This window comes from Camellia sinensis, chromosome 9 (assembly GCF_055761805.1).
Source record: "Camellia sinensis isolate YWXY chromosome 9, ASM5576180v1, whole genome shotgun sequence".
In the NCBI taxonomy this organism is placed as follows: Eukaryota; Viridiplantae; Streptophyta; class Magnoliopsida; order Ericales; family Theaceae; genus Camellia; species Camellia sinensis.
The window spans coordinates 5,408,885-5,423,893 of NC_138969.1; the positions used below are offsets into that span (position 1 = coordinate 5,408,885).

Sequence of the window (15,009 nt, forward strand, 5' to 3'; positions counted from 1 at the left end):
TAATAAATTATTAAGTCAATTAACACTTTTTATTGTTGTTAGACATATATTTCAATTAGTAATTTAAATAATTTTATTATTGTGTAGGAGAGTAATTAAGAATTTTTTTTTATTAATTCTACTAAATAAAAAAAATTTGACAATAGGATATTTGTAATAATTTCCAAATAATTCGCATTTTAAGCAAACTTCAAGAGATGTATTTGTAATTTACTCAACATCCTTTATATTTTTGTATCTCTAATATAATTTTGTTTAACACCATAAAAATAACAATAATATTTTGTTCTGTGACTTGGACAGTTGGCAATTGCAGGTATGTTTGATTGACAGAATTAGAGTATGAGATTGAAATTATTAATCATGGGCCCAATAATCCTGTGTTCATTTTAAAATTTTGTTTCAGGATTATTAATCCAATAGATAATTAATCCAATAAATTTGTAAGATTATTAATAATGGGGTAGGGATAGGATTATATATCCTGAGTTGAAAAATAAAATAAAAAGACTCTTTTACCTTCATAAGTTTTCTTATCAAATGCAAATCAAACAATAGATAAGGGAATAAGTTATTCTACTAATTCAATTAGATAGTGAATACCACACTAATTTGATGGGATTATTAATACCTTCACTATTAGTCTTATAAATCAAACATGACATTTGATAAAAAAAATAAAAATATATATATATGTTGATTATTCCAAAATTCAAAATGGAAGGACCATGGAAGAATCCGCTGAGGTTCTGGGATATGGAACAGTTTAATTCGATTATTATAAGTAAAAGATCAGAAGTGCACAGAAGTTCAGCAAGATTGTAATTGAGGCCCCCTAACCCAAGGCTTGTGAATTTTTTTAAACCCTAGAACTCAGTGGTTGAAGCATTGTCCAAAAATTAGAAGAAATCGAAGCCAGACACTTCGAATCCGAGGGAAGAAAGCAAGATTTGAGACCCAAGGTTAGGTCTTGATTTCATTAATTTTTATGCAATCAACAATAATTTTTGGTGCTTTTATAGTTTGGTTGAATACAATTAATCTGTATGTGACTTGTATATTTTAGATGATTATTCTTCTTTAATATGAACTGTTTAGGAATATAGGAGAGAAAGGAAAAGAAAATGTTGTATTTTTCTCTACCTTTTATTTGATTAAGCTTAAGGGTAAAAAAAACATTGAAAAGTAAATATATTATTTCATTTCTCTTTTATCTTGTATAAATACACCACAGCATTAATTTTTTTCTTTAATATTCTTTTTTAATTATTCATGCATACTGTGTATAGGTATATAAAGTCAAATATAAATGTTTTGTAATAAATAATTTTATGTTAAATAAAAAATTAAATATAAATTAATATTAAGACATCAATAAAATAGATAAAAAATATAAATAAAAATTAATTTAATCTGTAAGACACACATAATTAAATACATTCTGTCTTATTTATTTATTTATTTGTATATTGAGATAATTTTTTTAATAATTGATGAAAAATATATATAAAATAAGTATTTCTCAAATAGAATTTATATAAAATTGATTATTATAATTCAAATTGAATTTGTATAAAACTTTATATGTGGCTTTTTTAGAATGTGCTACCTACTTTTAATAATATATATATTTGATATGATGATGATTACCACCCATTTTATTTATTTATTTATTTATTTTTCCATCTTCCTTTCAATTTTTTATTCTACAGACGCATATGTGTAGCCTTCTGGTAGATCTATACATGTGTCTATAATCTTCCACTATTTGCAAATATGAAAACATAGAAGTCTAATATACACTCCCATTCTTGTCTCTCTTCCAGAGCTTATGAATTTTTCTGAATCCTAGAACCTGGTGGTTGAAGTGTTGACCCAGAATTAGCAGATACCGAAGCTAAACACTTTGAATCCGAGGGAAGAAGGACTTACAAGTGCTCTAGGGGAGATTTGAGACCCAAGGTTAGGTCCTGACTTCCATTATTTTTATGCCATTAATAATGCTTCTTTTTTTTTTTTTTTTTTTTGAGTGTTTTTATGTGATATCTTATAATTTCAATTATTTTAATTTTGATTTTGAATTTATCATTTTGTCTTAACAACACGTGTTATGTTTTTATAGACAAAATTATAAACATGTTCAACCTAGTAAGTTAAGTCCGCTAATCAATTTCTTTCAAACACCTTAACATGATCAATTAGACTAAAGTAAGAATCAAAATTAAAATAATTAAAATGATAAAAACTATTAGAAATTGGGCGCCCATGTGGCATGACCCTTTAAATCTTTTGAACTGGAACCTTTTAAACCTTATCCATGTAAGTTTGAATTTGAATTCAAAAATTATTTGGATAATCATTCAGGATATCTATATCTATTATATCAATAGATATGGATAGATGGATAGATAGATATTAGTTGATATATATTTAATAATATACATTTGATATGATGGGAAATACGTATATCAGATACCTTATGTGATTTTTACCCATAACCTTTTTTCCCAGACTCTCTCTCTAACTCTCTGCCATATGAGAATGATCTAGCTTCTGCACTGTGGCTTGTGTGGGTGATACTTATTTTGTAGTATCACTCCATTGCTGGGTTGGTTGTTCACATCCTGGAAGCACGTAATTTACCCACGAGATTCTTCGTTTCAGGCTCTACTAAAAGGTATGACTATGAAATTTTTTTTCCCTCTGCGTCATAATACTTTATAATTTACATTGGTATCAGAGCCAATATGGATATTTTCGTGTTTATTTTTATGCATTAAAATGTGTGTATTTTTATATAAATATATATACATGATATATGCATGAATATCAATAAAGGAGGAAGATGTCCACTCTCATTAGATTAAGAGCATAAAATACCTCATTTTTATGTTCATTAAATGTCATTTTTAATGCCATAAATGTATTTATTTTGGAAAATAGAGTCCGGTAGTACTGAAATTGGACCAAAACACACCCTGGAAGGCGGAGCGTGGGCCTCATGCACCACCTGACACCGTGAGCGGCTTTCACGCACTTCCACACGCCATCACGTGCGCGTCAGCGGCGTTGTCCACGCATGCGCACCGTGCGCTGAGTCGCGTGCTAAGCCGGGCACTGAGCCGCGTGCTGAGCCGCCTCTAAGCCACGTGCTGAGCCGTCTCTAAGCCGCACGCTGAGCCACGCCGTTTTTTCTACGCCGGCTTGGCTGCTGATGTTAAGGGTCTGTTTGTTTTGTTTTAAATTCTGAATCGCGTTAAATGGTCATAATTAATTCGTTATAGCTTTGTTTTAAGCATGGTTGGTACCGTTAGACTCAGAATTAAATTTCTATCTTTTGTAAAATTTTCAAAATTTTATGAAAATAAAAAAAAAAATTCCTGAAATAATAATTCATTATTTCTGCTTTAAAATGCATCTGGTGTTGCATGATTAAGTTTCTGGGTCTGAATTTTTTATTGTAGACTATTGTTGTAGTTTACTATTTACTGGTATAGTTATTACATTTTACCTGATTCTGGAATATTTATTTCTAATTTTATGTGTGTTTATTAGTTATTTAAAATTCTAGAAAATATCAAAAAATTTCAGAAATTTTCAGAAGTGATATAATTTCTGTTATGACATAATTTGAATATTAAATATAGCATATTGTTGTTTTTTGCCTAGAGTTTCTAATATGTTGTAATTAGAATAGCATGATTAATTGTTATTTGTTTAAATTCCATTATTAATTGTGACATAACATGAGTTGGTTGTTAATCTACATTATGATGCTATTGTATGGAATTAAATTTTTTTATCATGCTTTTAGACATGCCATAGTCAGTGGGAGGTTATTCGGTTGAGAGAAATTTTTGTAGATTAACTCCCGAAAACTAATATTTTGTGCATAAATTAAATTAAATTTTGGATAATTGTCACCTATGGCACAAAAGATGATTACGAGCATAGCGGATTTTCGATCTTGTGACTTGTGTAATATTGTCACTATTTAATTTAGATTTTTGTGGCAAAATTATATTATGCTAATCAAATTAATCCCAATGCAAATTTCTCTCTAAATTGACTTAGCTTATGGAAGTTAATTGGTTGACCTAGACTTAGTAGAGATGTTCAAATGTGAACAATGTAATCCTATTCTTTAGATGAGCAAAAGTCTTGGAGACTTTAGATCAGACCTTAATTGAGACAAACTAAGGAAACATGACTCAAAGTCGTCGTGGTTTTGTTGCCTTGTTTGGCACAATAAAAACTAATGTGTGCGCTATGATTAGCGGCACGCTACGTAGTTTTGGTTGGCGAGTTTTGGAGTTATGAAATTAGTAAGCCCTCAATAGATCTCTATATGATCTTGACTATTGAGCTGCGCGGATTGACTTTGTAATTTGACTTGTAATGATGTTGCATCATTGGGTGAAGTAACATTCAAGAGTCACGTCATCCAAGAAATGCGCGTTTTAATGAGTTAGTCACTAAATGTAAGACGAGTAGCCAGTATGAGCAGTGTTTTGCTCTTTACCCAACTATTTGGAGTGGATGGAGCAAAATTTCACGCACTATAATAGTATGCATTAAAGTATCACTTGAAGTTAAAAGATTAGCGCTTAGTAACAGCAAAATCTATTAACACTAAGCAAAAAGATTAGTGCCAAGTGGCTGCAAAATCTATTAGCATTGCCAACTTGTCTAAATCTGGACACTTACTGTTTCCACACTTGAGTGTGAGACATGTTGAGGTGCTTCTTTGTATGATTCCTTAGCTAGGCTAACGTTTTTTTTTAATAACGTTTACCACTAAGCACAACCATTGCAACATAGTAATGAAAAGGTCAAGGCCGACAAGGTTGTTATGACTCTAAGAATTTGACGCATCGCTTGTGAGAGCATTATGTTGAATAAGACTCTTTAGCCTAATTCGCGCTTAAGTTACTTCAGGACCTGTCATAGATTGATAGCTTATTCTCTCCTTCTTGTGAATAGTAGAATTAATTGCAAGTAACTATGAAGTGAGAAATAAAAATGGAAAAAGGAGTATCATCATTTTTTAACTAGATGCAGTAAAGTGTATGGAGAATAAAATTGACTTGAAGGTGCAGGGCATTAGCACTTACTAGTTAAATTTGTGACTTAAGCGCACTTGATATCTCCATGACATCCTTTTATGATCTAGTGAATATGAATTAATTGTGAGTCATTACCTAGTTGGGCCTAAACCTTTAAAACTTGTCTTCGAGAACTCACACATTAAGATAATTGGAATTAGTTTATGACATTGGTCATGAACCGGTGGCTTATTATACTTAATCACATTAATGAGATGATGACATGATGGTTTAGGTAGGCTTTCTCGGGCCCACTCGCTTATGACATCCTGCTCTCATGTGAATGTGTAACTTTGTTCGCAATAGGTGTGCACAAGTAAGTAGGAAAGCTGTAGAAGGTCATTTGTTTTGGCGCATTTAGTCCACTATGATATTTGTGACTAGATATGTGTAAGGGTATGATAGCTAAGTCTCAATCTCGACGCATTTATAGATTACGATACACATCTGAGTCAAGACTATTTAATCTCCCATGAGTCAAAAGTTTTGAGATGATTTTTGACATTGCACATATGAGGTCGAGATCAATTAGATAAGAGCTTTTGTGCTTTTAGTTTTGATCAAGGTGGCGAGTATCTATTTGAGTTTTTTTTAAAAAGCTCTATCAAGACAAATGGATGCTTAGAAATTTGATTATTCCTAATACTCAACAACACAATGGTGTAGTAGAGATAAGGAATTAAGTATTGTTAATGTTAGGTAGATGATGGCGCAAAATGTTTTCCAATTGGGAATTGCACTTTAGTTTGTTGCCTGTAGCCCTAACTAAATGCCCTCCATATCAGATTTTAAACTCCATTTGAGTAATAGGTTAGCGGACAGCCATCTATGGGCGATCTGTAACCGTTAAGCAGCTTATCTTTATTTTACTTCTCATAAGGTTACGAAGTTAAGACCTAGGGTTCTATAGCGCATTATTGTATGCTGTCATGTAAACCCTCCGGGTCATGTGCATATAGGGAAGCAGCTTTGTGGGAGTGTAACTAAATCAAATAAAGTTTTCTTAGTAAAGGTGACTAAATAGAGTTTTGGAACTCTACAAGATAGAGAATTCTAAGTATAGCGCTCTATGTAGCCTAGTTGAGAATGGAAAGAAATTTTCAATACCCTAGGGATAGTGGGAGCAATGTGCCTACTAATGGATTACTCCATTAGAGAAGAATACTCTACATTCTTAGTTGCGTGGTAGCGAATGTGAAAATTTTTCACGTCATCACTGGGTGATTGAGAAGGAAACATTCATGATTGCTCCGCAAGATGATAAAGAGCCTAGGATAATGCCAAAGGCTCTAGTCCCATGTTTTTAGAAAGTGGATCAATGTTGCGCAGTTGAAGACAAAGTCTTTGAGGATTAACCATTTCTATAATTTGGTTGACTTTCCATTAAGACGTGAAACTGTTCTAAAGTTATGCAAATTTTGGATAGTCATTGTTGAGGCATAAGGCTCGCTAGATACCGAAAAGTCGCACTATTGAGGAAGGTGTAGACCAAGAGAAGACTTTCTCCTAGGGAGTGAGGTTATTTTGACTTAAGCTATGATTAACGTAAGTTCGGAACATTGATTTGTGGACATTGTGACCCAACTTTCTCGTTAGAGAATTGGATAAGTAGATCCGTAGGGATTTACCTTCTGCTTTTATGGTGAAAAGTTAGGAGCGCAAAAAGGTTGCTAAGTTCCAATAAATCTTTTACAGCCTAAAACAGTTATCCAAATAGTGGTTATTAGATTTCGTCAAGCCATGATAGGTCGACGATGATCGATAAAGACCACTGAGGCATGATCAATGGTCCAAAAGAAGTTTTTCCTTACTTAGTCATTATGAGCCAAGAATTTATAGGGTTGTCGCCACCTAGGGTGGGCAGTCCTCTATTTTAGATATGATGGACATGGGTGATGTAATTTATATGCTCGTATGTACGATCCTTAGGGATTGTTTTGGGAGAATTCATGTTTTGTCTTCGATGACTTACATAAAGAATATCTTAGAACGATTTTAGATGCAAAATTACAAACACATTGACTCACCTATTGGTAAAAGCCAAAGCCTTAGCTATTAAGTGAATCCTCGGATTGTCTTTGGGAGAAACAGATGACCTATATTCATTGATCTTTTCTTTGTTGTGGGAGCCTAAAGTACGCTATGTGGGCGTATTCAGCATAAAAAGTGTTATCTTTGGTAAATGGTCAACTGAGTTGTTTAGACATTGACCTTACTCATTAGACTGTAGATAGAATGCTTTACTAGTAGTATATTAATTTGCTCCTTGTAAGATTCAATGCGCTAGTTGGGCGCATCAAGAATGAACGCAAATTGGTCACCAAAAATATCTTTAGAGAGGTTATTGCGCAAGAGGTAGTGATCTTGAATCACCTCATGTGAGGTGTGCATGGAGGATTCCGTTGTATATGCTTATCGCAAGAGGTGCTGATAAGGCTTATGTTTGGAATCTAGAATTGCGCAAGCAGTGGTCATGTTTTTTAAATCGATCACTTATTTGTTATGAGATGATGTGATGTTGACACTATTATGGTTTGTGTCATAACGATTAGCAGATGATGATTTCAGCAGGCAAGATTGGCTCACTCACACGAGCAATCGCCCTTGGCGCTTGGAAGCAAGCAAGGATGAGACTAGTGGTTTATTTTTTATTTGGAGCCAAGAGAGGTTTAAATTATCCACTATGTATGTCGCCTTGGTTACAATCAAGATGAGGTCGTGTTAAGGACCAAACATGAATGTTAGTACCCACTTTCCATGTTGTGCCTGTTATGATTAGCCAGATGCAAGATCTCATTTGGCGCCTAGAAGGCGAGCAAATAGAGAATTCGGGTTAGGCGCTAGAAAGCGACTAGACTAAGATCTATACGGTGTATCGAGTATGACGTCACTCTTTTGGAAGAGTTACTCCACCGTAACATGTATTCATACTACATGTGTTTGGCAACCGAGTAATGAGGTGAGAAAATGGATCCCTATTTCCTTACCGTGTGAGTCTTACGTGTCATTATTGATATGACTTTCATTTATGTACCCATTTGTGAATTTTGACTATGTCATAAGGTAAGGGGTTGATGTTCTGCTACTTTGGTATGTTGCCTGCGGTCATATATGATTCGGCCTTAAGGGACATCACTGGGAAAGCAGTCAATCCTAAACTAAATGGCATGAGGGCAAATGGAAGATTATCTAGTATTACACCACTATTGTATATTCACTGCCGGCAACTCACATCGCTTTGTATGAGACGCAGATTGAGTGTGAATATATTGCAAGAATTGAGAGGGTCGAACATGCTCTTTTTTTGAGGGATTAGAGATATTTTTTGGACCGGTGTAATTAGATGGGTCTAGGGTATATGAGACACTATTTCTGTTCTTTTTGGATTGATGTCTTTATGCTGACTCATTTTGAGTTTTCTAGTATAGAGCTCCCATATGCAGGTGTTCTCAGTAGTCACATGGTGCATTGGCTAGTATGAGATTGTTCATTTTTGGGGAGATTGAGATAGAGATAGAGATGTGGCAGTATCATGCCAACTCATGTGTGAGTGGGAGATGTTAGAAATTGGGCGCCCATGTGACATAACCCTTTGAACCATTTGAACTTGAACCTTTTCAACCTTATCTATGTAAGTTTGAATTTAAATTCAAAACTTATTTGAATAATCATTCAGGATATCTATATCTATCATATCAATAGCTATGGATAGATGGATAGATAGATATTGGTTGATATATATTTAATAATATATATTTGATATGATGGGAGATACGTATATCAGATATGTTATGTGGTTTTTACCCATAACCTTTTTTTCTAGACTCTCTCTTTGACTCTCTTTTACATGAGAACGATCCAGCTTCTGCACTGTGACTTGTGTGGGTGATACTCATTTTGTAGTATCACTCCGCTGCTGGGTTGGTTGTTCACATCCTGGAAGCACGTGATTTACCCACAAGATTTTTCGCTGCAGGCTTTACTAAAAGGTATGACTATGAAATTTTTTTTCCCGCCGCGTCATAATACTTTATGATATACATTAAAATGACACAAAAATAAAATTCAAGACTATTGATATAATTTGTCTTATTTCATTCATAATTTTTTTATTTTTTATTTTCTTTTCAAATTGAATTAAAATTGTAAAATAAAGCCTTGTGTATTATTTTTTCAAAGGGATTATAAAAGGACATTCGGGTGATAAATTTATTTATTTTTTTTTCCAAAGATCTAAAGGCTAAAACATTAGGTTCATAAAGATATATATATATATATATATATATGGGGTATGTTTAGTTTGTGTTTGTAGAATAATTTTTGAGATAAAAAATACGAAAATTTGTGTAATTTGCTTTTTTTTAGAAATGATTTTAAAAAATTATTTTGAAAATTTTTTTTTAAAAAATGTGATTGATTTGATGTATATGAGAAAGATTTAGAATTTAGATAACCAAACAAAATTTTAAATTTTTTTTAAAAAAAATTTATTTAATTTAATTACTATTAAAAATTTATTTGTAGAGAATTTTTCTCAAAATTGTTTTTAAAAAACAAACCAAAAAAGGCTTCAAACAACACCCCCCGCGGTTCTCTCTCTCTCTCTCTCTCTCTCTCTCTCATCTCTCTGTCACACACACACCGTTTCCCCGTCCCTCCTCCACCGCCGATCTCCTCCGTTTCCGCCGATCTCCTCGCCGAAACCTGCTGTGTCACCTCCTCCACTCCTCGCCGTCACCACAGCCTCCGTACCACCACTCAAACAACCACCGTCGATCGAATCAGCATATCGCCAAAGGCTTGTTCGCATCACCGTCGCAGCAGATCTCCTCGGCCGATCTCGCGAACGCCGTCGACACCATACCTTCCTCCATCTTCATTTTCATCATCTTCATCATCCTCGTTGGGATCCCCACTCTGCGTCACTGTTCAAATTTGGTAAAGGAGACGAGGCAGAGCTGGCTGTCTTACTCTGTCCTCTCTCTCTCTCTCTCTCACACCGAAAAGACGAAGACGATGACGGCGGCGCTGCCGAAGAGACGAAGATGACCAGAGTTGACAACGACGGCGCCTCCAGATGGAGGCTGATCGGGGGAAAGCGGCGGCACTGTGGTTTTTTTTTCCTCTGCCGAGTAGATCTAGGGTTGTGGATCTAAGGAAGGAGACGACGAGTGTTGTAGTGGTTACCTTGGTGTATTTCTTTTCTATTCTGAACCCTAACTCTCCAACCTTGTGTTAGGGTTTGAAGCTTGGGGAATTCGAATCCAATGTTATTGTTGATGGAGTCATGGTCATGTTCAGACAAGACCAACGGTGATGAGTTGATGGTGTGACTCATCGAAGTATCAAGCGACAGAGGTTGGGCGATGGAGTGGGCCCACCTTCTGAGTCCGAATGCACACCCCAACCTTGGTGTATTTCTTTTCTTTTCTGAACCAATCGAATACAGATCAATAATAGTGGCTCCTCTGTCTCTGGAATTTTTTTTTTCTTTTATTGTTATTGTTGAGAAACTTATTGCAACAGATAATAAAAAATTAAAAATTAAAAAAAAAAAGAAAAAAAAAAAAGATGATGAACCTGTGGTGCCATTGTTGGCATCAAGGTTGATGAATAGGTTGAGTTGTTGAACACATTGTTGGTGTATTTCTTATATCTCCAAATATATTTATGTATATTTTAGGGAGTTGCTGTTGATGGCGACAATGATGAAACAGATTGTTGTTTTTGAGGAGGATGGGAATAAAGTTTTGAACAGATAAAGTATTTGAAGTGATAGATTTAAACAGATAAGTGAAAAAATTGAATAGATAATAAAATATGGATAGATATTTGAACAAATTGAGAGAAAAAATTTTGAGCAGGTAGACAAAAAATTTAAACATATAGATATAAATTTAAACATATAGTCAAAAAAAAGTTAATAAATAAATTAAGAGGTAAAATTAAAAACAAAATATGTTTTTTATCAAATTATTTCACAAAAAGTAAACCTCTTACTAATAAAAAATATTCATTAGATCTATTGCCTTATACATTCCTTACATTAGATTTATTATCTATTTTCCATTATTATATTCTTTTAACCATGATAATAATATTTTTGTAGGTTCCTTAGAATCTAAAGCGCAACAAGGCCTAGTACCTTCAATTCACCCAAAAACAATCAGTATGCTCAATGGTGGAGGACGAGCAGGCAGTGGAAGTAGTAAGCAAGTACCTTTGTTGCTCTTAAAAACACCAAACAGTATTTTCAATTGTAAAGAAGAAGAAGATAATGAAAGTAGTAAGCAAGTACCTTCATTGCTCCTAAAAAATACAAACAGTATTTTCAATGGCAAAGGAGAAGAAGGCAGTGAACATAGGAAGCAAGTACCTTCATTGCTCCTAAAAAATACAAATAGTATGTTCAATGGCAAAAGAGAAACAAACAGTATGTTCAATGGCAAAGGAGAAGAAGGCAGTGGACATAGGAAGCAAGTACCTTCATTGCTCCTAAAAAATACAAACAGTATGTTCAATGGCAAAGGAGAAACAAACAGTATGTTCAATGGCAAAGGAGAAGAAGGCAGTGGGCATAGGAAGAAAGTACCTTCATTGCTCCTAAAAAATACAAATAGTATTTTTAATGGCAAATGAAAAGAAGGCAGTGGACATATGAAACAAGTACCTTCAGTGCGTTAATTGCTCAGTGAAAATAGTACGCAAGTATCTTCATTGCACAATGGAAATAATAAGTAAGTGAAGTCCCTTCAGAAGAAAGGGCCAACCATGAGCACCTCGCAGAGTAAAAAAAAAAAATATATATATATATATATAGCATCCATCCTTGGCCCCTGTTTGCTGTATTTGCTTGAAAGAATAAGCCTATCATTGGCCTCTTGTTTGTTTCACAATTTTATTTTATTTTATTTTTTATTTTTATTATTATTTTTTTTGAATAAGCCTCTATCGTTGGCCATTTGACAAAAGCTGTTTTTATATTATTGGTATTATTATGTAATTGTATTATGTTTTTTTTCTTACTTCTGCTTGATATGTTGTTAATAGTATTCCTTATTGGTTATAATTGAGCGCTGCGTTTTCCTTTTTCTTTTTGAGTCATGATAGAGAAGTGATCTCTTTATTTTCTTAGAGGTGTTTGTTTGGAAGGATTAGAGGAGGGATTATAGACTCCATGGCCAATCCACTATGGAGTCTATTGTTTGATTAAGAATTTGTATGTCGGATTAGGAATTCCACCAACCTATAACCAAACAAACCAAACCAAGCCTTAAGTCCTATCAAATGGGGTCGGTTACATGAATCCTTCTTCTCTACGCGACCCTATTAAAGGCCATTTCATTAGTCAAATTAAGTAGATTCATATCTCTATTTACAACGTTAGCCCCTAAAACTTCCATCTGCCGTTACAGCATCGCATCTTTTCACTACTGCCTCTATTGGTCTTCGTTGAATATGACCAAACCATTTCAATCAATTCTCTCTCAACTTATCTTCTATCGATGCTACTCCTACCCATTCCCAAATACACTCATTCCTAATTCTGTTTTGTCTAGTCTTACCACACATCCACCTTAGCATCCTCATGTTAGTTACACTCATCTTATCTATATGTTGTTTCTTGATTGTCCAACACTCAATCCCATACAACATTGCTGGTCTAATAGCCGTTCTATGGATCTTACCTTTTAGTCTAGTGGGTATTCGTTTATCGCACAACACCCCAGATGTACTTCTCTACTTAAACCATCCCGCCTTAATCCTATGGGCAACATCCGCATCAATCTCCCCCGCTGTTGTGATAATCGACCCTAAATAACGAAAATGTTCACTCTTCGACAGTTCTTGGTTCTCAATCTTCACTTCTCCTCCACTTTCATTGTTATTGTTACTAAACTTACACTTCATGTAGTTTGTCTTAGTTCTGCTTATCCGGAATTCTTTAGATTGAAGAGCTTTTCTCTAAATCTTCAACTTTAGGTTAATTCATTCTCTAGTCTCATCCACTAGCACAATATCGTCTGCAAAAAGTATACACCATGGCACGTCATCCTGAATATTTCTCGTCAACTCATTCAAAACAAAAGCAAAAAGATAAGGACTTAAGGTAGATCCTTGGTGTAACTCTACAGTGATAGAAATTTATTTGTCTTTCCAGCAGGCGATCTAATAGTGGTCACCACCCTTTCATACATGTCCCTAATCACATCAATGTAGCCTTTTGTCACCCCTTTTTTCTCTAACGTCCACCATATTATATCCCAGGACACTTTATCATATGTTTTCTCAAGGTCGACAAACACCATATGAATCTCTCTTTTATTTTCTCTATACTTTTCTATTACTCTCCTCAAAAGATAGATCGCTTCCATTGTTGACCTACCAAGCATAAACCCAAATTGATTCTCTGACACCTCTGTTATATCTCGCAATCGACGTTCCATCACTCTCTCTCACACTTTCGTTATATGACACATTAGCTTAATTTTTCTATAGTTGCAATTTTGGACATCACCTTTATTCTTATAGATTAGTACTAAAATACTCTTCCTCCACTCATTTGGTATGTTATCAACAAAATTTCGCTAAACAACCTAGTCAACCAAGCAATTCCCTTCCAAGCTTCAATAGGGATATCATCCGGTCCTAAAACCTTATTTGAGTTCATCTTCTTAAGTGCAATTTCCACTTCAAAGTTCCTAATCCTGCGATAGAACCTATAGTCTTAGTTTATCATATTACTGGCTATTTCTTCCCCTATTGACGTCTCTCTATGTTCCTCATTTAATAGTTTCTCAAAATAATTCTTCCATATTTTTCTTAATCTCTTCATCCTTCACCAATACCTTAGAATCCTCACTCTTTATGCACTTAACTTGATTAAAATCTCTTGTTTTCCTCTCTCGTATCTTAGCAAGTTTGTATACACTCTTCTCCCCCTCCTTACTATCTAGTCTAGTGTATAGGTCATCATAAGCTTTCAACTTTGCCTCTCTTACTACTTTCTTGACCTTTTTATTAGCCAATCCATAGCTCTTAACACTACGCCAAAATTGGGCTTTAACGGCGGTTTTTTACCGCCGTTAAAGGCTGTAAAACCGCCGTTAAAGCCTTTAACAGCAGTATTAACGGGCGGTTTCGTTACCGCTGTTTATGCCCGTGTCGAAAAAAGTACAACCGTCATAAAAAGGTAAATTACTATTGTTAAAAGTCGACCAAAAACGACGGTAATATAAGACCAAAAACGACGGTTCTTTACTGCCGTAAATAAGTTCAAATTTTTCAAAAAATAATTCTTTCTTCTTGCACTTCCCAAGTCTTGAACCCTCAACCTCTCATCCACCCACACCAACCACTCCACCACAGCTACTCTTCATGAAATATATTTCCTAAATAAATATTTAAACATTACTTTTACTTTATTGTAGATGGTCATGTTCAACCCTAGCCGCGCGTGGTCACCACTCACCGGAGCTCCGCCGGAGCTCGGCCGACAAAGACCGTCGTCATTAACGGCGGTAATGAGAGGGCTTTAGCGGCGGTTTCATTACCGCCGTTTAAAAATGGCTTTAGCGGCGGTTTTTTAACGGCGGTTTCATTACCGCCGTTAAAGGATCATTACCGGCGATTTTGTTAACGGCGGTAACAAAAACCGCCGTTAAAGATACATTAATGGCGGTATTAACGGCGGTTTCGTTACCGCCGTTAATAGTATCTTTAAACGGCAGTAATGAAACCGCCGTTAAAAAAACCGCCGTTAATGCCTTGTTTTGGCGTAGTGTAAGGTTTTCCTTGGTTTTATCCTTCTGTCACTTTTTAAATCAATCTTTTTTTGCCTTAATTATCGCTTGAACCTCTTTCCTCCACCACCAAGTTTCCCTACAGCTGGGTCCCGTTCCTT

The 15,009-nt window shown here is 34.8% G+C and overlaps 1 long non-coding RNA gene across 1 annotated transcript; it reads left to right on the plus strand.

The window, feature by feature from the left end:
- Nucleotides 1-714: 714 nt before the first annotated feature.
- Nucleotides 715-12,130, plus strand: LOC114261648 (uncharacterized). Its single transcript, XR_003629021.2, has 4 exons — nt 715-962; nt 1,827-1,962; nt 2,512-2,677; nt 11,215-12,130. It is a non-coding gene; the product is annotated as an uncharacterized LOC114261648 (long non-coding RNA).
- Nucleotides 12,131-15,009: the final 2,879 nt, after the last annotated feature.